This window comes from Rhinolophus ferrumequinum, chromosome 7 (assembly GCF_004115265.2).
Source record: "Rhinolophus ferrumequinum isolate MPI-CBG mRhiFer1 chromosome 7, mRhiFer1_v1.p, whole genome shotgun sequence".
NCBI classification, from domain to species: domain Eukaryota; kingdom Metazoa; phylum Chordata; class Mammalia; order Chiroptera; family Rhinolophidae; genus Rhinolophus; species Rhinolophus ferrumequinum.
The window spans coordinates 78,389,689-78,411,476 of NC_046290.1; positions in this window are offsets into that span (position 1 = coordinate 78,389,689).

Below are 21,788 nucleotides of genomic sequence, written 5' to 3' on the forward strand. Positions count from 1 at the left end.
ATTATGAACTATGAATTATGTCCCCCCAAAAACATGCGCAAGTCGTAACTCCCAGTGCCTGTCATTGTGACCTTACTTGGAAATAGGATTTTTGCAGATATAATTAGGAATCACAAGATGACATCATCCTGGATTTAGGTGGAGCCCTAAATCCAATCACTGCTGTTCTTATAAGAGAAAGGGGAGAGAGATTTGAGGCACACAAACAGATACACAGGGAGAATCCTGTGTGAAGACAAAGATTGCAGTATTCATCCACAGGCCAAGGAATGCCAAGGATTGCCCAGAGCCACCAGCAGCTAGGAGAATGTCGTGGAACAGAGTCTTCCTCAGAGCCTCCAGAAGGAATCAACGTTGGCAACACTTTGATTTTAGACTTCCGGCCTCCGCAACTATGACAGAATAAACTTCTGTTGTTTTCAGCCACCATGTTTGTGGTAATTGGTTATGGCAGCCTCAGGAAATGAATACATGTATAATGGGTTTATTATTGTTATTGTAAATGAATTATTCAATAAATATTTTAAGTGTCTATAAATTTTTAATTAAAATTATTTGTTAATTTATCTGATTTTAAAGATTCTGGGATCAAAAATTTGAGAACCATTGCTTTAGAGAAACTCATTCACAGGTACACCAGGTTACGTATACAAGAATATTTAAAGCCAAAGCCTAATAGTCCCAAATTGGAAATACCTGAAATATCCATAAATTTTGGTATATATAGAATAGAAAGGCTGACAACAGACAAAACCAAATGATACTGTTTTCCCTAATACATGGTGAAGCAATCCAAAACAGGAAGGAAATAATTTTCTCAAAAGTCAGGACAGTGGAGAAGGATGGGATATTAGGTGAGAAGCGACACAGGGCTGTGGGCTGGTGGGGCGGGATGGTTTCTTCGGGCTGGCATTGCTCTTTTTCTTGACCTAGGGCTCATTACATTTATTTCCACTTTATAATTACTTGTTAAACTTACATATATTTGATGTACTTTTCTGTATGTATATTTCACAATAAAAGAAGGAAAAATTAATATGCTAGGTGCATCAGTTAGCCATCATTGTGGGGGAAAATACAGCTCAACACTTGTGGCTTACGTTATATGTATTTATTACTGCTTGGGAGACTATAGGTTAGCTGGTTCTGCTCTTATGCAGGCTCACTCATTTGTGGTCACTTGGGGATTGGGCGGGCAGCTTTGCTGATCTCAGCTGGGCTTGCTTATATTTTGGTGGCATAGCTGATTATGGGCTGGTCTAGAATGGCCTTGGCTAGGATAACTGGACTTTCCTCCATGTAGTAATCTCTCACCCTCCAACAGGCTAACCCGGGCTAGTATACACAGTGGTTACGGAGTTCCAAGGGAGAGAATGTGCAAGGCTTCTTGAGGCCCAGACTCAAAACTGGGCCCTGTCACTTCTGCCTCATTCTATTAACCAAAAGCAAATTACAAGGCCAACCCAGGTTCAAGGGACAGAGTGGAACTGCAAAGACAGTGTCAGTCAAGGCTCCATTAGAGAAGCAGAACCACTAGAAGGAAAAACAACAAGAACTATATATATGCATATATATTTATATCTGTGTGTATATAAATACATATCTCTATGTAAAATATTGAATATAAACATATTTTTATATTTATATACATGTAATCATATATGTGTATATACATTTATGTATATATATGTAAAATAAAGAGTCGACTACAGGAATTTGACATTACTAATTGTGGTAGCTGGTTAAACAGACTATGGAAGGCTGTTGTTTCTTCCTCTGGTGCTGGAGCCTGAAGTTTACAAATAAAGCAATCAAAAAGAAAAGGTGGATGTGAAGTTGAAGAAGGGGAAGAAACTAGATCTGCGAGGATGGGCCACAGCCCACACCACTGTCTCACTGCCTACAAGCCTCTAACTTCAATGGTGGGCGGTCTGCAAGAAAAGCAAGTGTTCTTCAGGGATTTAAATGTGCACGTGGCCCAGAAATAGAGAAGCTTCAGAGGAGGGAATATTGTTGCTGCTTCACCACTTTTGTCTCTAGTGGACCACTAACCCCCAACTATGAGGATTCTAGGAAAGACTAATTACAGATGAACTAAGTTAAAACAGTGCAAATCTACCATACACGCTTTGTATGTTGGATAGCAATTTAGGCACTAGAGTCACCCTTCAATTCTAGTATTTTTAGAGGTAGTCTATATTCTAGTGTTTTAAATAGGAAAAATACTCAATGCATTCCATATGCATACAAAAATCCAACCAATTTTCCTAAATATCAGTAACAAACTCTTCAACTGCTGTAATAATGCTTACGTGTGTCTGTATGATATAAGCATTCAAAATACTAATCATCCAGTTATTTAACACTTAACGGGCTCATCAGTAGTATGTTTGTATGTAGCTCTCAAGGATATTATATAGTATCAGATGTGAATCATGTTTTCCTTCTACACTGCAATGAACATGCACTGTAATGTAAATAAACAAGGACATACTATCTTAAAGATGTATAATAACACTCAGGAAACTAAAATTTTATAAAATGAGACATTAAAAAGTAGTTACTTTCTAACTGCCCCAGTGAAGTTTGGTGGTGGGAGGGATGGGGGATGTGGTCTTCGTAGAGGTTCGATGATGGGTAAAATTTGAGAAAGCATGAGCTACCGTGTTTTCCAAAAAATAAGACCTAGCCAGACAGTCAGCTCTAATGCGTCTTTTGGAGTAAAAATTAATATAAGACCCGGTATTATATTATATTATATTATATTATATTATATTATATTATAGACCCGGTCTTATTTTACTATAAAAGTAAAATATTTTATAGTAAAATAAGACCGGGTCTTATATTAATTTTTGCTTCAAAAGACGCATTAGAGCTAATTGTCCAGCTAGGCTAGGTCTTACTTTCGGGGAAACACGAGTGAAGGAGTTAAGTGACACAGTACATGTAAGAGATGTGTCCAGGTCTAAATTCAAGGAATAGCTAGACAGTTCTCAACTTGGCAATTAAGACACAGCCAATGACTGAGAAGCCTCACCTGAAGCAATAGGATGAAAACCAAAACAGCCAATAAAACAGTTCCTCAAAATGGATAGCACTCCCTTATCTTGCAGTTTATAAAGCTCCCAATAATAAGATTGTACATGGAAATGCATTTTTTCTTTTTTTTTAAATTATTTTTTTAATTTATTGGGGTGACAATTGTTAGTAAAATTACATAGATTTCAGGTGTACAATTCTGTATCACATCATCTATAAATTACATTATGTGTTCACCACCCAGACTCAGTTCTCCTTCCATCACCATATATTTGATACCCCTTACCCTCATCTCCCCCCCGGAAATGCATTTTTGAAGGTGATACTTCCTCTCATGTCATAATCATAGTCAATTACAACACCAATCATTTCCTATGCATGATCTAAAATATCTTCTAAACATTTGGCATTGAGTGTTCAGAATTGCTCTTTTTCCTCTTTCTCTTCTTCTGACCAACAATGAGCATTAAGTTGAACAAGTTTCTCTTCAAGTTCTTCAACATTTTCCCTATGTAAATATAGTCATATGTATATATGTAGTTATATACCTCTAACTTTAGCAACATCTGCAATTTTTTGCTTTGAGGTGATCACTTCCCCAAAACAGGGGTAGTCAACAACTAATTGATAGCATCAATTTTCTAGAAAACATTTTTACTTAATGTTTTAGTCCACTTGGGCTGCTATAACAAAATACCACAGACTGGGTAGTTTATAAACAACCGAAATTTATTTCTCACCGTTCTGGAGGTTGGGAAGTCCAAGATGAAGTCTCCAGCATGGTTGCCTTCTGGGGAAGGCCCTTTTCCTGGTTCACAGCCAGTGCCTTCTCACTGTCTTCACATGGTGGAAGGGGTTAGGGAGCTCTGTGAGGTCTCTTATAAGAGCATTAATCCCATTCATGAGGGCTGTACCCACTTGCAACAATACCTTCTGGAAAAGGTCTGACCTAGGTATGCAGTGCACTCTGCATCTTCTCTTCCAGATGTGTAAACTAATCTACATATTTTGGCTGGTATGCAGATTCCTTACAGCAGGTTTTGACTTAGAATTTGGAGTAAAACTGTTTGTAATCTTCAGATGGTGAGAATTCAGAAAGTAAGGGACACCTGTATTTTTGCCTGGCTCCCACAATTGCTCCTTAGTAAAGATTTATCTGATATCTCTGATATTTGAGAGAAAGGCAAATGGGCATATTAATTAATTATTCTTCACAGTTCCTTAATTTGAAGAGATAGACACAGAGATATGCACAACGGATGCATATTCAGAGTTTTGTGAATATCCAAATGTGTGAGTACTTCTACACCATATGATTTTTTCACAGTAGGCAATAAATTTGAAATTTAACAACTGATGTGACATCTTCAGAATCTTGCTGAGATGACTGCCTACTTGACAGTGAAAAAGAAACCCTTATGTTGGCCAATCATGCAAATCACATTTGTGTCTCAAGGAAAGACAGATTGTCAGATGTCCCTAGCCTTCACAAGTCTCTCACCAATGGCTGAAATGGAAAACATGGTCTGTTGAAGCCAGGAATCCACTCCACTGTATTGTCAGCGCATCAGAAAGTGCTGTAATCAGAACCTGTTGTCCCCCTCTCCAAAGAAATTTCTCAACATTGTAGAATTAAGATTTTAGGTTTTGAGCATAACATTAGGGGCAATATCTTAAATATACTTTTGAAAAATGTTTTTGTGGTTTACAAAATTGAAGATGAAGACAGTAATAAAAACATCACCTTCCTTCAGAACGTAAATTTTGCATTCTCCAAAATTCAAGAAGCAATGGATGAAGAAGCTTCACCTGTAAATGAGCAGGTGGCCCTGTAAACACACTGCAGGCTTTCAGATTCCCGGTCACTCATCGACCCCACCTACACCATACTGGCCACTAGGTGGTGATGCTTCCCTTCTAATATTTCTGCTGAGGCACAAGCATCCAAGTGTTCCTTTTTCATCCGGGATTTACAGCAACACAGCTGAAATATTTAAGCAAAACTTTGCTAAAGGCACCAGAATAACAAAAGGGAGGTGAGAGTTAAAAGTGGACGGAGTTAAAAGTGGTTAGTGAACGGATCACAAAGCTTCTGGAAAGTCATGTTTATATATTTGGACTTCTTCCCAGGATAGTGCAGAACCATTGAGAAGTATTAAACATGAGAAATCCTAATTAGAGTTGTATTGTAAAAAGAGCATTCTGGCTACTATATAAAGACTATATTAGAGAGGTGAGAATATTGAAACAAGGAGACCGATTGAAAGACTGTTACAGTAAACCAGATAAAAGATGGTGGTAACCAGAAATGAAAATAGTGTGTCTGGTGATGGCTGACTGGCACCTCTTGGGATCACTGTCAGATGGGAGAAGATATGAATCAGTACAGTAGGAGTTGACAAGATACCGGCCAGGAGTGAATGAATAGAATATAGGTGATGCTGTGGGAGAAAAATGACGAATGGGAGAGAGAAAGAGAGAGGAGGATGAAAAAGTTGTGAAAATGTTTCCCTAAATGAGGCCGAGTGACTTAGGCACTCAGAGACATCTTAGTGATGCAAAAGAAACTGAAGCAGCCTGGCAGCAGAGAGCAGAGAGCAATCATTTCTTGGGTAACTGTAGGGTGGTATTCTATGAATGAGCACCTCTGTTTTCTGGGCTAGGTGTTTAAAATACCAAGAAGTCAAGCATCCTTATTTTCTTACAATTTCCTCCTTTAAAAAAAATCACATCACAAGACAGAGAATTGTCTTCTCTTTATTATTTTGCATAAAATAGGTGGTAAATAAATATTGGTTAAAGGGATGGATGGATGGAGAACAAGAATGATAAATGTTTGATTATAGAGCACTGTTCAGCACTCAGCTCTTTCCTTTTATGTTGTTACATATATCAATCTTATTTTAACCGTTTGAAAATATTAGGATTATATAGCATGCCACTTTCAAACAATTATATTTATTAGGTTACCTTTAATCAGCTATGATTATCATTATTATTTATAGGGATATCTCTTGGAAACAAAATTTCACTGACAAATGCAAACAGTTCCAGATGGGTGATCAGGGTAAGAAGCATTTGGAAGCAAACAGTTCCAGATGGGTGGTCAGGGTAGGAAGCAATTTGGTATTAATTCATTTGCATTGAGCTTAATTGGCAAATACACAATGTCCTATATATCATATTAATCAGGTAGCAAAAACTAATAACAAAAAAATGTCTTTTACAGATAAATTTTGACAAAGAAGCTAAAAACATACAATGGAGGAAAGATAGCCTCTTCAATAAATGGTGCTGGGAGAATTGGACAGCCACGTGCAAAAGAATGAAACTGGACTGCTATCTGTCACCATGTACCAAAATTAATTCAAAATGGATCAAAGACTTAAGCATAAGACCTGACACAATAAGCTACATAGAACAAAACATAGGTACTAAACTTATGGACCTTGGGTTCAAAGAGCATTTTATGAATTTGACTCCAAAGGCAAGGGAAGTAAAAGCTAAGATAAACAAATGGGACTATATGAAACTTAAAAGCTTCTGCACAGCAAAAGAAACCATCGACAAAATAAAGAGGCAACCAACTGAATGGGAGAAGATTTTTGCAAACAGTGCCTCCGATAAGGGGCTAATATCCAAAATGTACAAGGAACTCATGAAACTCAACAACAAAAAAACAAACAACCCAATTGAAAAATGGGCAGAGGACCTGAAGAGACATTTCTCCAAAGAGGACATACAAATGGCAAATAGACATATGAAAAAATGCTCAACATCACTAATCATCAGAGAAATGCAAATAAAAACCACAATGAGATATCACCTCACCCCAGTCAGAATGGCTATCATCAACAAGACAAATAGTAACAGGTGTTGGAGAGGCTGTGGAGAAAAAGGAACCCTCATACACTGTTGGTGGGAATGCAGACTGGTGCAGCCGTTATGGAAGGCAGTGTGGAGGTTCCTCAAAAAATTACGAATAGAATTACCATATGACCCAGCAATCCCTCTCCTGGGTATCTACCCAAAAAATCTGAAAACATCTACACGTAAAGACACGTGTGCTCCAATGTTCATTGCAGCTTTGTTTACGGTGGCCAAGACATGGAAACAACCAAAATGTCCTTCTATAGATGAATGGATAAAGAAATTGTGGTATATATACACAATGGAATATTATTCGGTGGTAAGAAAAGATGATATAGGAACATTTGTGACAATATGGATGGATCTTGAGAGTATAATGCTAAGCGAAATAAGTCAGAAAGAAAAAGCAGAGAACCATATGATTTCACTGATATGTGGTATATAAACCAAAAACAACAAAAGAACAAGACAAACAAATGAGAAACAAAAACTCACAGACACAGACCATAGTTTAGTGGTTACCAGAGGGTAAGGGGGTCGGGGGGTGGGAGATGAGGGTAAGGGGGATCAAATATATGGTGATGGAAGGAGAACTGTCTCTGGGTGATGAACACACAATGGGATTTATAGATGATGTAATACAGAACTGTACACCTGAAAAAAAAAAAAGTCTTTTAGCTTAACATTGGCATTTGGAAAATAACCAATGGTCTTGCTGAATGAGGCAGACCGTGCAGTATTATTAAGAGCCTAGATAGAATATCCTTTGAAAAGATCACCCTCTATGATCCTAAAAACTATAAATTATTCTGAATTATACTATTATATAAAACACATTAAACAAAAAGGAAGGCAGCTCTGTCTCTGAGCAACAGTCTCATTTGATTGTTGTCACATCTATTCCACTAGAAATCTGGGAATCATCCTTCATTTCCCTGTTCTCCTCAGTATTGTTTTGATTTAGTATTTTGCTAGTAAGAAGGAACTCTGAAAACTTCAATCTGGTGCTTCTTCCCATAATTTTCCTTACTCCAGGGGTCAGGAGACAGCCTGAAAATATTATCAGTTGTTGTTGCTACACCAACCCTATAGTCAGGAGCTGAGAAAATAACTACGGCAAGGATCTTGAGCTCACCGGGGCTTAGGGTGAGGCAGACTTGGATCAAAATCCCATTTATTACTTGGCCCCTGCTCTGATTGATGAATCCTAGTGATATCTGGGGTTCCCAAGAATTAGGCCAGCTCACTAGTATCTAACAGTCCTGAAAGAATTATTTCTCCAAGTGCATAATTTCCAAGATAAATGGCCAAGGTCCACAGGAGGAAGGCTAGCAGTATGATCATGGAAAAGGCCTTTCTCAAGGATAGCCACCATCTTATTCAAAGCATTCTAGGGTTGGGAACTGACTCAGGTCTGGAAGTAGAAGACTGTGACTCTCTAGAGTGGAGGTTCAGGTCAGATTTCTCCCAGCCTTCACCTACTTGGAGTCTGTGACTTGTGTAAATGAAGTAGGACCGTACTCAGTACATTGTTTATCAATTTTATTCCTGTGGACTCCATGAATTAATCATAACCAGAAATCTCTGCATATTGCACCCCACTCTAGGTCTGATTAACAAACCCCTCTGCCACCTATTAAAATGATCAGAACCATATTCTTTATGACACAGTTTTTAGGGACCCTCCTGACCCCACTGAGCTCAGAGAGCCCATTTTATTCAGCTTTTCATATCAGCCTTCCTAGTTTACTAAGGACCGCTAGTAAAGCATGTTTTCGTGGTGGTGGTGCTCTCCTTACCAATCTAGCTTTCACGGCAAGAGTGAGAGTCATTAGGGAGACAGTGGTGATGAGAGGGTGGGGAGGGATGCTTATAATATTGAATCCAGCATGAATGTCTTCTGAAGTCTTTGAATTCATTACTCAACCTCAGGCAAAGGAATTTGTCCCTTTTTTAATATCATTGAATCAGTCAGTCAATCTTTGCAGGCTTGTATTTGCTGGTCCAGCCAACACACACTTTTAGAATCACAGTTGATTTCCTGAGCCTGCCCAAAGAATGACACCACCTGCATCTAAATATGAGCTATCTTAAAATATTCCCTCTTCAACCACGCACCTTCAAAATCCATTTCCATTAATATTCTCCAATTTTTTTACAACACAAATTAGTAAATTCCTGCAATTCCATGTGATGTGATTCTCATTTTCCCTACTCTGCTTCTGTACTTCACTCTATTTGAGGTTGGAATTCTGGTTACCGGCCAAGCCACAAAACTTAGGGTGTGATTGTTAGCTTTCTTCTCCAAGGGAGGTGAGTGAGCTTCACCAGCAAAGGTGAGCAGTGGTGAGTATTTCCGAAGATTTGGGCGGGTTCTGCAATCTCCAGTTCCTAACCCTGTTCTGACAGCTACTCCTCTAATTGCCAGGCTCCTACTTTTTCCTGATCCTTGTCCTACAAGACATTGTGAGATTGTGAGTCAACTACCTTTATAATAAAGCAGCCCAGGAAATCACCTCTAGGTGTGGTTTGCAGTGACCTCAGGCTCCACCAATCACTGGAAAGGTTTAGAGTTTTGTATGTGTCTTGAGGGAAAACAATTAAGATTTGAATGTGACTTTCTTTCATGTTATCATCTGGTGGCTTCGAGAATAATTCTCCTGTTTGGTACCCCAAAGATTTGCCCCAGGTGAACACAGACTGGAGATTAGCTGTCTCACCACTGCATACCAAGAGCTGCTGACGTCACAACTTGGAATCTGAAATTTTGTCACTACCAAATTTTGTTTGATTTTTTACGGAATATGTATGAAATATACTATAATAATCATTTGCATTGGCAGGGGGCTTGTGATTAAAAAATGAATAAAATGCTATGTTATTGGACATTTTGATATTTTGCTGATTATATGTGAGCTTTTGGACTTGTCTCCAAAGATCATGACAGAATGATGACAGGCCACTTGTTCTGGGAATATATAGCACATCAGATATTGTGATAACATGTGCTCAGAAATTCATCTGATAATTGCCTTTCTTTGATTCATTTTAGAAGATGACACACATAGTTAAAAAAAAAACTCTGATAACCAGTGACTCATACTTTTGTTAACTTTAGCTTTATACTGATGATAACTTGTTAAATTTCTGTGACTTGTGTGGTATAGAATCTGATTCCCATCAAGAAAAGGCACAGAAAGGTTATATATGTCATATAATTATCTTCAGAAGACAAATATGATTAGACAATTGCACACTATCTTTCCTGAAGTGATAAAAGAAAATTCTGTTTGTTGGTCATGCTCAGATGGCAATCATTAGCTATCTGCCCAATATATAAATTTTTCACCATGCTGCTGACTAAGAAGAAAATATTCATCGGTAATTTGACAAATGTTATATACAATATTGAGTGTTCATATTTCATGTTTTATGTATTTATTTAATTCAGATGGAGAACAAGGTAAACTTTTATCTTGAGGTTATATTATTTGTGATTATTATTAATATAATGGGTTATATTATTAACCCATATCTGATTCCCCACTTACTGGTTACATGTGAAGGAGTCGTTAATCTTGAGAGTGGGTGAATTCGCTGAGCTTTCCTAATGCTAACCCAAAATATGTTTTTTTTTTGTTTGTTTGTTTGTTTTTTAATTGGGGAAGGGGAACAGGGCTTTATTGGGGAACAATGTGTACTTCCAGGCCTTTTTTCCAAGTTAAGTTGTTATCCTTTCAGTCTTAGTTGTGGAGGGTGCCGTTCAGCTTCAAGTTGTTGTCCTTTCAGTCTTAGTTGTGGAGGGCGCAGCTCAGCTCCAGTTGCCATTGCTAGTTGCAGGGGGCACAGCCCACAATCCCTTGTGGGAGTTGAACCGGCAACCTTGTGGTTGAGGGGACGCGCTCCAACCATCTGAGCCATCCGGGAGGCAGCTCAGCTCAAGGTGCCGTGTTCAATCTTAGTTGCAGGGGGCAGAGCCCACCATCCCTTGCGGGACTCGAGGAGTTGAAACTGCAACCTTGTGGTTGAGAGCCCACTGGCCCATGTGGGAATCGAACCGGCAGCCTTCGGAGTTAGGAGCACAGAGCTCTAACCGCCTGAGCCACCGGGCCGGCCCCAAAACACGTTTTTAAGTGGCTCTTAAAATACGGCACAAATACAGTTTCTGAATTAGGCTCTACCCTACATATGTATATATTTGGTTTGAAAATTCACTTCAGAAATAGAACATGAGGGACAAAAGGAAAAAGACAAGACAGCGTGTCAAAGGTGAAGACGATAATGAAAAGTCTAGGGTTCAGATAGTTATCTTCCAGGAGCTTTCTTACTATACAGGAATAAAAGATAATGTATTATTTTTTATATAACGCTGGTCTAGTTAATGGTAGTGTTGTCTCTATATGGTGCTATATAATACTGTGTTTTCCCTAAGCCCACACATAATGATACTTTATACTTACTTATAAGGAAACCATGTACAGTAAGCCGCCTAGCTCAGGAGACAGAAATCAATTCAACCAGGAAGCTCTTTCTGAGGAAATGTGGCCAGGCTGCAAAAGATTTTCTGGGGTTCCTCCTGTGCTATTGTTATTGCCCATAGCATATTCTTTTGAATAGTCTGACATGGAGAAATTTTCGATTTAAGGAGGGAGATGATTTTAAGAAATAACCAAATAGTTTTGGAATGTGGAATGTGAATAATTTCGCTGGGTATTGCTTTTTTTTTTTTTTAGAGGAAGCAAGGAAAAGCGAAAGGCAATTATAAAATAATGAAGCTTATTTTCTTGCACATCTGTGGTAAATTTATTTAAAAATAATTACAGTAGACAGCATGTATCCGTATGCTTCTATGTGTCAAAATAATTGCATCAGATAGGACATATATGTACGTTCCCATGCACATCCACTAAAAATTTATATTTATATAACATAACCACATTGTTCTTAAAACAGGACATGTAACTAATTTCAATTAGACTACAGGTTTTACATGATTGATTTATATAAAATATGTTCATTGTGTCCATATCAACTCTGGAGATTGATAAAAATCATAGCAAAACAAAATACCGGGATAAAGCACAAATGTTGTAAACATCCATAACTGGTATGAATGTGCCATAATGGTAACTTTAATTGCATCAAGGTAGTAAAGCTGTGAAAGGAGCTGGCACAAATCAGCTCTCAATACACAATACATGAGATCTATCAGTGGATACAGCTGACTTATAGCACTTACTGTGTACTAGACACTATCAGTTGCTTTACACACATTATATTGCTTCTTTCCCACGACAGTCCTTGTAGTACGTGGTAATTGCTATTACTTGTTTACTTTTAACAAAGGGAGGTTTAGAGAGGTTAAATAAGTTAACTAAGATCATGCAGCTTATTAGTGGCAAGGCCAGTTTTTGAAATTGTGTTTGTCCGACACCGAGTTCTGCATTCTTAATCCTTGAAGTCTTTTTAAAATGTTTTCATAGAAAGTAAACAAGGAGGTGAAACGGATGTGCTCTGCTTACTTTGAAACCATTACACTGAAAGTCTTTCCCCTACCTGGTCCTTACTAACTTATACACACACATACCTACCTAATCCTGCTGAATGAAATCTTTCTCTCTTGCCTTTTGTATATATATTTTGTATATATATACATACATACATATATATATATGTATGTATGTATATATATACATATATGTATACACTCACACACACACACACACACACACACTATCATTTGTGTTCCTTTATGTCCCTTCTTCACTATTGCCCTTCCATCAGATTCTGTCTCAGCCCAGCTATTCCCACCCCTTTCAGCTGAATCCCACCCTTACTTCTTTATCAAAGGCAAAGACTTTGGTGTGGGGGGGAAGACGAAGAGAACCCCGACACCCTAGTCCCCTCCTTCTCCCCAGCTCCAGGCCACACATCCATGTAGCTGTGTCTGAGGCTCTGGTTTCCCCAGCAGCCTTCTTGCCTTATTCTAAAAGCCCTTCTCCAGCCCATAGGCAGAGATGCCCAGAGTAATCTCAGTCTAGTTTTTCTCTGAATTGTAGCTCACCCTGTTCCTTTGGTCCTCTGAGGCATACCTTCACCATCTCTTTTCTTTTCTTGATAAGGTTAGGAGGAGGAAACACAAAGACAGGGGTACGGGAGGAAAACTTTGCTGAATTTATATGGTTTCCAGATTATTCCCAGATAGAAATGAGCTTTGGTAAAAGGTTATTCATGAAGTGGGACTGCTCATCAGATATGACCCACTCTGGGTGCCTAAGTCTTGGCCATACTAGGCAGGTGGGGTCCATGACTAGGCCATATTCCACTGTGCACTGGAGAGAGGGTGTAGGGGCGAGGTTCTTTAACTCCAAATTTCATTAAAATACCAAGAGGATTTGTGAGAAATGATGGAATCCACAGCATGGCATAAGAACTCATTTAACCATAATTATGTATAATAAACAGATACTATGCGCTATTCCTGACATTAATTTCCAATTCCTTTATCCATAAAACATTGCTTTAAATATACCCTTGGCGAAGAATGGCTAAGAGAATAGTCTATGTTCTGCTCTAGTCTAAACGTCTCTTCTCTAATATGTTGATCTAAGTCAGCTTATCTTTTTTTTTTTTTTTTTTTTTATGATACCAGGTTGTTCCTGTCCTATGCTGGGATGTCACGCCTCTGTGTCAGGAAGCTTGTTACTAATCAGTAAACTGTCTATATCTGCAATTGCTTACAGTTCATATTTTTAAAGAACAGAGTCATTATCACAGAAATGCCAATGTTTGTCTTCAATACCCTCACGATGATGCCTGGAACTAAGTACTTTTTGCTCCAGGAACAGTGTCAGGCAACTAACAGTGGCCTAATGAAATGATTGGGCGTGTGGGGGTGGGGAGAGGCAATTTAGTAGAATGACACAGGGGTAGTTTATGGTCCCTAAGAGCAGGAAATACAAGTAGGCTTCTTCAGTAGGGACTGGAACCGGGAAGTAGAAAGTTATGAACGAAAGCTATTCTGTCCACATTCACATGACCTCTTGTTTCTGCTTCTCTCTGTGCAAATGTTCTATTCTCTTTCTTCCAGACTGGCTCTTTCTGCTTCTCGCAGCACATGGGAGAATATGGCCACTTTACCAGCCCAAGTCATACATTCCTTCCAAATCATGCATTCAGAGAAGATTTAGTGTCTCTGTATTCCAAATCCATATTTGCAGGAAAGTGAACAGATGGATCGGTGGGAATCAGGTTTACACTCTGGGTCCAGTGAACCCAGGGTATGGGCCAACATGGGAGCCTGATTTCTGAGAAGGAGAGAGAAAGGGTTCTTTAAAGAGGGGCCTTGAGATGGGGTGGGGGGGAACAATGACTTCTCTCTGGGACAAATGGCTTCTTTCTGATGGCATGGTGGTAATGAGATTCCTCCTACCACTTCTTTCTGACTCCTCTGTCCTTTGTGCTTCTGTACTCTTTGTCAGGACAAATAAGTTTCTGACCAAAGCCTAAGCTGCAATTTGAGCAGTTACTGGGCTTAATAATGGATTCCAGGACACGTCCCCGGGGTCACTGTTAAAACTCACTGATAGTTTAACCATGGTCTCTCATTTTTCTTTAGAGACAAAGACTAGAAGCAAAGCGCAGATACTCAAACGTCTTTCTTCGTGAGTCAGGAATGAAGCAAACAGCAGTTGGAAGAAGATAGTTGTGTTTCACCCCCGATCCTGTGTTGTAACCTCCTATCAGGATTTAAATCATATCCAAAGGAAGCCTTTTCTCCCACACAGTGGAGGCCAGAAATTGGTCAATTAATAAAGAAAAAAAAATCAGTTAAATGGGAAATTATTAAAAAATACACATACCTTAAATATTTTATTTTCATTTAAAACACATGCATATTCATTTGCAAGTCTTTTGATGTAGGCCCAGGACCTTTTCTTTGAGTATAGAATAATTGCTTTGTGTTCTAATCCATATTTCTTGCCTAAATTTCATCCATTTACTATTATCTCCAGATTTGGTTTATTTCAAGTGGAATGAACATTTAAAGACTCTTATGAAACAGACTTAGCACAAAATACTAGCTCTTTACTACTCTCTCTTGTAAGGACATCTCTTTGGTGACTTGTCTTCACTGAGTCTTTCTAAAGATTCAATTTACTTTTCATAAAAATAACAATTCTGTTCATTTTGCCCTCATATTTCATTGGTAAACATAACAATTAATTAAAATATATAAATAGAGTGGCAAGTACAACTGACATAAACAAGGGTAAGAACAAACCCAGCTGTCTCTTGGTAAGGCTACAATAAAGCTGGTGACAGTCAAGTTGTGCTACACACAGGAGTGGTGCTTTGCAAACTAGTGTGTGTGTCAGAATCGCCTGGAGGGCTGGTTAAAACACAGGTGGCAGAATTTGGGCTGATCTGGCCTTGCATTTCTAACAAGTTCTTAGAGGATGCTGATGCTTTTTATCTGGGGTGGGGGCGGGGGTGTGTGTGTGTGTGTGCATATTTTGTGAACCACTGTTCTAGCGAGCTAGAGAGTGACCTGGTAGCCAGCATGGGCAGCCATCTGGATGTTTTCAGAGTGACTGGAGAATGCCAGATAATCTAGCAGGCTGATTCAATGAAGTTCGACTGTGAGCCCTGTTCCTGTCCTTCTCTATCAGGCACTGGAGTTGCTTATCCAGATATTCTGTGCTTAGCTGTAGAAGCTTGGTCACCCTGGGCTCTGGTCCTGTCTCCACAAGTAAATGATTGGGTGATCTGGGATGCTCACTTCACTTTAACACCCCCCTCCAGGTCACTTAACTTCAACAATCCTCAGTTTACTTATCCCTAGAAAATGGGTATGACAATGTTTTTCCCAGAGCCAAAGGACATATGACTCATTGCACAGCAAGTAGCATGAGCATCGATGTGTTTATGTTGGTCTCCTTTGCCACCAAGTCCCACAGGGGTGGCATAATGGGGGGACAGATGGACGCTATGTACTCAGTGGGTTTGTGTGGCAGCTGAGGAACACGGAGCTTGGAGAATCCACTGCTTATATAGCAAGCACTAAATAATCCTGCTCTTGATCTAGAGGAAGACATTAACTTATTTCTCAAGCTTATCAGCTATATAAAATAATCCTGAGAAATGGCCCCAGTGGAAGAACGGGCAAGGTCTTGCAGTCTTGGCACACCCAGCAAGAGTACAAGAGACGCAGGAAAGACCATTTCTCCCAACAGGATGCACTTGTACAAAAGTGCAGAATTGCTGGATTCAAGCATATTCACATTTTACAGCTTGATGTTTGTTGTCAAATTGCCCCTCAGAAAACTCATACCAAGTTTACATGCTCACCAAGACACCACAAGAGGGCCCATTTCTCTACATTCTTACTAATACTTTGTATTACCAACTTTTTACTCTGCTAGTGTTATAGGCAAAAGGCAAATTCTCATTTCATTTGTGTCTCTTTACTCAATAGTGAGGTGGAACATACTTACTATTTGTGTATCTTCTGTTATGACCTGCATGTGTTTGTTTTCTCAAGACTTGGTTTTCTCAAGTTGGCTTGGTTTGCTTGGACCCAGGAAGAATGCACCATAGACCATCAGTGTTAGCACTGAGCGTCTATTATAAGCAAGACTCTGGATCTGCCTCTGAGCTTCCCCAGAATAGTTGGGGAAAGAAACCACACTCCAATAAAAGGGGACTTACAATGCTAGCCTCTGAATGCTAAGGGTCAAAAATATAACACATCCATTTTTCACTTAGCCGTCACAGAACCCCTTTCAGTGCCAAGTGTTTCTCTAGGCACTGGAGGTAGAAGGACCAATCCGACATAGCCACCATCCTGAAGGGCACTCACAGTCTCGTAGAAAACAGGCAAGTAGAATAGTGTGAGAAGAACTATGCTAGTAAAGGCATACGTAGGGTGCTGTGACAGCAAATTCATAATTTTTAATAAAACAATAATTTTTATCTTTGCTAATTTATGTAACTTTTGTGTGTAATGATAATACATAAGAAAATATTATAAAAACGGGCAACTAAAAATATATCTTATATACTCTTGTCGCATTAATTTTGTTTATATTTGGGTTTGGGTTTGAAGGTCCCTGGTAAGTGATTAGAGGGAGGGAGAAGAATACTCGTAGATTTGAGATGTTTATTCCCCTCGATGCCTCCCTTCAGGGTTGACATGGGCTGGGGGCAGTATCTGTTGCTCAACGGTCTTATTTCCTGTCAGGTGACTCTCTAAACTAGGTTCCAGCGACTGCTCCCTTTCCTTGCCTCTTCAAGTATGAAACTCTACTGTTTATAGTCCCAGAATATTGCACTATTCTTTGTGATTTGTGTTACACTGCCTGCACTTTTAGAAATAGTCCTTTTGTAATACTTTCTTCAAATTACCCAATTTGAGTATGCCATCTTTTTCCTGCTGAGACTCTGATGGGCGCAGTAATAGGGGCTGTAACTGGCTCCCGAAAAACAAATCAGAATCTTTAAAACAGAATCAGATAGAACTGGGTTGTGCAGTATTTGAAGAGTATGGAGGAAATGTGGCTATGGATAATCCTTCACATACAGTAGTATCACGATCACTGAAATTCTCACTGATGATGACACGGAAGGGCAAAGTAATGGGAAAGCAATAGCTGTGGACCTTGATTGCCATGACGACAATAAGGATTTGAGGGATTATTATATCTTCTGGGTAATTCTGATCTTCCTAAAGGGCAGAAGTAGGAAATGGGAGAAAGGAAATAACCAGATGAGAACTCAGGTGGACAATCAGAAAACCTTGATAGCAGCTTTAAAAGAGTATCTTATTTCCTATAGTTGCAATGAAGATGTGGCTGAGAACTAAGCCTAGGGTTTGACTATAAAGTTTGCAGAACCAATTAAATGCACAAGCCCATGAGGTCTGTTACATTAAAATAGGAACACTTATGGGGCAATGAGTGGGACTTTGACCATTGAGTCATAGGATAGAGACACACTTTACAGCAAGGAAAGTATGACAGTGAGTTCATACCACTGTAATTCACTGGTCTTGCCATGTGTTTAATCTCCAAGAAGCAAGTGCATCACTAGCAGAGTGGAACAGAATAGTCTTCTGAAGACACAATTTTGGCATCAGCTCAAATAAAGCTCTCTCGATGTTAGGGCACTATTCCACAGGATAGGGTATATGCTTTAAACAAGCAGTCAATGTTTGGTGTATCTTTCTCCACCATTAGAATGCATGGTCTGGGAACCAAGCAACACGTAAATTTGCAAAAATGTGTCATATACTAGACCACAAAGGAGGGCTTAATACATTTCTAAGAATTGACTCATACAATTGTTCTCTAAAAAGAATGCAGCAAAATTAGAAACTAATAATAAAAAATAGCAGAAACCTTCATATATTTTGGAATTTTTAATAGCACATTATACAAAAATTCATGGGTGCCATAAGGCAAGAAGATATAAAAGGCATAGAGTTTGGAAAGGAATAGTAACATCATCATTATTTGCACATAACATGAATGTATATGTAGAAAATCCAAACTATCTCTCTCACCTCCCTCCAAAAAACTATCTAAATTCATAGGTGAGTTTAGTATGGTTACTAGATTTGAGATCAATAAGCAAAAATCAATTTTATTTCTATGTATTAGCAATGAATATCACAATACAAAAATGTTTAAATACCATTTTTGATAACTAAAATAATCAAATATCCAGAAATAAACTCTGCAAAAAATAAAACATCAATGGGAAATTTACAGCCAACCTAAATAAAGTGATCCAAGATTCCATGTAATCCCAATCAAAATCCCAGCATGTATTTTGATTGTGTAAACTGACAAGCTGATTTAATAATTCATATGGTAATGCAAAGACTCTAGAATGACCAAATCAATTTTGCAGAAGAAAAAAGAGTTTGAGAACTTTGACTATCAGATGTTAAGACTTATCATAAAGCTATACTAAATAAAACAATGTGATACAGGAACAAAGATAGTCAATTACACCAGTGGAACAAACTAGAGTCCAGAACAGATAGATTCACAGAAAAATATCAACGCAATTCATTTGGGAGTGGGGGGAGGAAGAATTATCTTTTCAATATTTTTTTCAATAAATGGTGCTAGATCACTTGGATATACATATGGAAAAGAAAATGAACTTTGATTCCTAAATAATGCCCTACACAGAAATTATTATTAAATGTAAAAGGTAAGACAATGAAGCTTTTAGAGGAAAATATAAGAGAACAGCTTCATGACTTTGGGGTTGGCAAAGATGTCTTAAACAGGACAAAATAAGCACTACCATTAAAAGAAAAAATTTAGAGTTCATCGGGTTATAAATTGTAATTCATCAAAAGAGATCATTTAGAGAGTGAAAAGGCAAGTCTCAGAGAAGAAATTCACAGTGTATATATCTGATAAAGGACTCACATCTAGAGTATATAAAGAACTCTTACAATTCAATGATAAGAAGACAACCCAATTTAGAAATAGGCAAAATGCTTGAATAAACAGTTTATAAAAGAAGATATGCGAATAGCCAGCAAACATATGAAAAAGATGTTAAACATATACAAGTCAGCAGGGAAATGCAGACTAAAATGACTTTATGGTACTACACACACAACCAGAATAACAAAAATTTTTTAAGAAAAGAACAATACCAAATACTGATGGGATGTTGAATAATGAGAACTCACACATCACTGGTGGGAGTGTAATTTGGTACAAACCACAATGAAAAACTGGAATTATCGAATAAAGCCAAATATATGCCTACCCTATGGCACATCAACTCATATATCCAGGAGAAATTAGGACATATGTCCATCAAAAGACATTTACAAGAACATTCATAGTAGTTTTATTTATAATAGCCCCAAATATGCATCAAGAGTAGAATGGACAAATAAATGTATTCATTGTCAGTAATGGAGAGAGAGAGAGGGCAAAAAACTGTTGCTACAACATGAATAAATTTCACAGTCATAAAATAGGATACATAATTCTATTAGGTAATGTTGCAAAGGGGGTAAAACTAACCTATGATATTAAAGTCAAAGCAGTCACCTCTAGAGAAGTATTTATTGGGAAGGGCCAGAGGGCGCTGGAATGCTGGAAATATTTTACATCTTGATCTAGGCAGTGGCTATACACGTGTACACATATGTAAAATTCATTGGGTTGTTCACTTAAAGTTGTGTACTTTATGTATAATACACCCCCATAACACTTTTTTAAAAAGTCATGGGATAAAGAAGAAATGATAATGAAATTAAAATACTTAGAGATGAAGGACACAGAAAGCACTACCCATCAAAATTTGTGGACTACATCCAATGCAAAACTTAGAGGGTAATTTATAGCCTTAACTGCATATATTAGAAAACAAGAAAGATGGAAAAATAATGAGCTATTCAACTAAAAAATTGCCAGAAAAATAATCATAGAGAAATTCTAAACAAAATTGAAGGAAGTAAGTTGAAGGCAGAAATTAATATGACAGAAAACAAAAATAGTAGCAGTGGGGAGAAGAAATGCATAGAGAAAAAGCAATAAACAGAAGCCATGAGACAGTAGAAGTCATTAGAGAGAAGAAAATGAATAGCAGAAATGAGTTAGTAGCTACAGAAATTGTTATGAAATGGATTATAAACTTAAATGCAAAAGGTAAAACAGTGAAGATTTTAGAGGAAAATATAAGAGAATAGAAGTACTAAAATGGACCAGCCCTACAAGAGGCAGCATACAATAACCTACTCTATGCCCTTATGATATGGCAATTTCTGGAGTGGCTTTTTTGTTCCAGAGTTGCAGTCAGACTCCTGGACCTACAGCTCCAGTAGTATCAGGAACTGTGCTTCATTTCTCCATGAAGACTGTTTCCTGCTCTCCCTTACTTCCACATGAATCCTTGCAATAAAATCGTATCACTAGAGGTAAATTGAACTTGTCTCTAATTCAACCTGTTGTGTTTACCTGACCAATATCATTTTCCTCTTCTTTTGCTAACAGCATACCATTTAGCCTTTCGAAAACCATTCTTTACATATTCAGATTACATATGATTTTGTTGCCTGAGATGCTGACGCAATCCTGCATTCCATGTTGGGTCCACGATCCAGCCATAGTTAAGTACAACCTAATATGCGGTTGGTATAGGGATAGGACACCTGCCCAGCCAGGCCAATCAGTGTGATTCCTATGACTTTTCCTGAAATCATTGCGAAGAAGGCAATCTCTTTCTTTGAGGTTACCAACCTGGTTGAATTAAGCCTGGAGTTGCTGATGACCATCTTTCCAACTCAATGGGAAGAAGGCCTTGCCTAAGAATGAAACCACCATACAGGAAAGCAGAGCAGAGTTTTTGTTTCTTTGTTTGTTTGCCTTGTTCCTTTGTTGCTTTCAGTTTCATATCCCACATATCAGTTTAGTGGTTATCAGAGAGTAAGGGGAGAGGGGGTTGGTAGATGAGGGTAAACAGGATCAAATATATGGTGATGGAAAAACTGACTCTGGGTGGTGAACACAGAATGTGATATACAGATGATGTATTACAGAATTGAACCTATATACACTTGAAATCTATGTAACTTTACTAACCATTGTCACCCCAATAAACTTTAATTAAAAAAAGAAAGAAAGAGAGCAGAGCAGAGATGGAGAGTGAGAGAAGGTGTAAGAGAGATGGCTAACAATATTGTTGGATGTCTTAAACCCAACAGTGGCTGAACTCATAATAATCAATTATTTTTTTCCTTAAAATAATTTGTTCTTGATTTCTGCACGTATAACCCAAATTTTCCTAATAGCAACAGTTGACCAAAACAAAAACCTATATCAAATAATTTTTCTTTTAAT